This window comes from Morus notabilis, unplaced genomic scaffold (assembly GCF_000414095.1).
Source record: "Morus notabilis unplaced genomic scaffold, ASM41409v2 Scaffold4453, whole genome shotgun sequence".
Lineage (NCBI taxonomy): Eukaryota > Viridiplantae > Streptophyta > Magnoliopsida > Rosales > Moraceae > Morus > Morus notabilis.
This window is the reverse complement of record NW_010363052.1, coordinates 1-2,906: the sequence shown is the minus strand read 5'-3', so window position 1 is coordinate 2,906 and position 2,906 is coordinate 1. Positions and strand designations below refer to the sequence as shown.

Below are 2,906 nucleotides of genomic sequence, written 5' to 3'. Positions count from 1 at the left end.
GGGCGGGGTGAGGGAGAGCGAGAGCGAGGGAGGGAGAAGGAAAGGGATAGCGAGAGGGAGAGGGAGAGCGGGAGAGGGAGAGGGAGAGGGAGAGGGAGACAGAGAGTGAGAGAGAGAGAGAGAGAGTACATGACGACGACAACAAAGGAGCAAAAAAATGTAAAGCACAGCTCATTATGAAAATACATGGTAACTGCTTTCAACAAAAGTACCAACAAAATATACACCTCTAAATTACAAAACTAGATAACTGACACATGAAAGAACAACGCGTAAACTAAGCAAAAATGCATTACTTAAAAATACTATAGAACAAATCAATACATACAGATTAATATAAATTACAGTAGGTCCAGATTAAGCAAATGAAATACATATTAGAACACCAAAACAGTAATATTACTTGAACAAAACTAGCACAAACAAATTAATACGTACATTTAAAGCATAAAAGCAAAAATCTAATCACAATGGCTTCAAATAAAGCTTTCTAGGCGGCATTTCCATCAATACGCACAAAATGTTTTCTTTTCTTTCTTTTTTCCTTTTTTTTTTGGGGGCACAAAATGGGTACAAATTGCACATTACTCCAAAGGAAAAAAGAATTGGCACATAAACCCCCCTAAACCCTAAATAATAAGATACTAGGACCCTCATTCTTTTCGCAGGTTTAAGTGGAAAACTTGAACTGAAATTCAAATTTTTTGAGAAAACACTGTAGCAACAACAACAACAAACAAGCCTTAATCCCAACACCGTAGCAAAAAAGTTAAATTTTGATTCAAACAGAACAGGGCCTAGAAAAACCCATTTGAAACTTTTCATGAAAACAGCAAAAGGAAACACAAACAAAGGCATACATAGTAGAATGGGTACCATTAGAAAATGAAGAAAAAATAAATAAAAAGCCCTCAGATCTCATAGTTTTAGAAGACTCATCGACGGCTTAAAATAGCAAAATGGGAGTTCTTCAAAAATTGAAAAACCCCAGACACAACGACCGCCGTACCACCTCAATAGATATGTAACCATTAAGACCACACCCATATATATACATATATGCATATATGTGTGTATAACCAAAAAAAAAAAAAAGAAAAAGAAGAAAAAGAGATGGTGGCAGTAGAGTGTAAAAGGGTTTGTGAACAAGAACCACTTCGCTAAAACCACTCGCTTTGATTTGGCTTTTTTTCATCACAGGGCAACAACATATTATACCACAAACAACAAAGAAAAACATGTAAAGAAAATGTTCGTAAAAAACACAAAAGAACAATAAATAAATACTCCCATAGAGATAAAATAATAACAAAAATTGCGTTCTCTTGAGCTTCAACAAAACTATTCGACAAAAGAGTGAGTGCAAACCAACAATCATCAACTATCAGAAAATAAAAAGTTATAACATTATATTTAACATTCGAATGTCATTTGGAAAGCCCTCAGATCTCATAGCTATATACGGTCACCAGCAGTACAACCACAGAATTTTCATTATGAGCCTCTTTACATCTTCTACCACCTAGATATGTATACACACACACACAGATATATATATATATATATATATATATATATAGAGAGAGAGAGAGAGAGACAGAGAGAGACACAGACAGAGAGAGACAGAGAGTGAGTGCATGGTGAAGATGACGATGATGATGATGAGAAGGAGCAAAAAATGTAAAGCACGGCTCATGATGAAAATCCATGGTAATTGCTTCCAACAAAAGTATATTTTTTTCCATACAGGGCACAACCTACAAAATATACGTCTCTAAATTGCAAAACTAGAAGAAGTGACTTGAAAGAACCACATGTTAAACTAACCAGAAATGCATACCAAAATATTACTAGAAAAATACTCCATAACAAATCAATACCCTACAAATTAGTATAATTGTATGTGGGTCCAAATTAATCAAATAAATAGATATAGGAACACCAAAACTGAAATATTACTTGAAAAAAAACTGACACAAACAAATAAATACTTACATTCAAGGAGAAAAGCAAAAATCTAATCATATTGAATTCAGATAAAGCTTTTTAGGCTGCATTTCCATTAATAAGCACAGCAACAAACTGATCAGAGCCCAGTTCATGTATCATCATCATAAATTACAGGCATAAAAACAGAACTGTTTATAATGTTCATACAGACAAGAAGATTACAAATGCCTCAGTAGTCAATGAGAGTCACTATACTAAAAAAGTGAAAAAAAAAAAAAAAAAAACCTAGATACAAACACATGGCCTACTTTTGAAATTCCCAATCACAAATTCAAAAAATACAAATACAAATACAAATAACCAAAGAATTATAGATATGTCATATAAAGATTAATCCGCATAGGATATTTTGAATCTGCTATGATATCCTAGTGTAGTTTTCAGAAGCAACAGGCTATTTGGAGAACAATATATAGATAATAAATAATAAATAAAAATCTAAGAATATAGGGAAAATGCCTGTTATTGGTACGCAACACCAAATTGGAAATGATATAAACATAAATATATACACACATATTATTTTGCGAGAAAGGAAGAGATGACTTGCGTATAGAAAGAAAATTTCTTGCCCTCAGATCATAAAGCCAATAAAAATGAAGAATTTCATGGAGATTGAAGCTTCATTGAAAGCCAATCACAGCCTAAAGGTCAACAAAGACCACCACTACCACTGATTTTCACCACCACCAACAACAAGCGCAGCAACAGCAGCAGCAGCAATAAATAAATAAATAAATAAACCATAATAATAATAATAATAAGAAGAAGAAGAAGAACAACAACAACAACAGCAAGAATGGCCCAGTTGAAGATGGTGATGGAGACAGTGGGAGTGGATGAAGAAATGGAGGCTTAAAAATGAAGCAACAAGCCCTGCTCAATTCTATGATTTC

The 2,906-nt window shown here is 33.6% G+C and overlaps 1 non-coding gene across 1 annotated transcript; it reads right to left on the bottom strand.

The window, feature by feature from the left end:
- Positions 1–2,029: 2,029 nt before the first annotated feature.
- LOC112092586 lies at positions 2,030–2,116 on the bottom strand. Its single transcript, XR_002902657.1, has one exon. It is a non-coding gene; the product is annotated as a small nucleolar RNA snoR118 (small nucleolar RNA).
- Between the last annotated feature and the right edge of the window lie 790 nt (positions 2,117–2,906).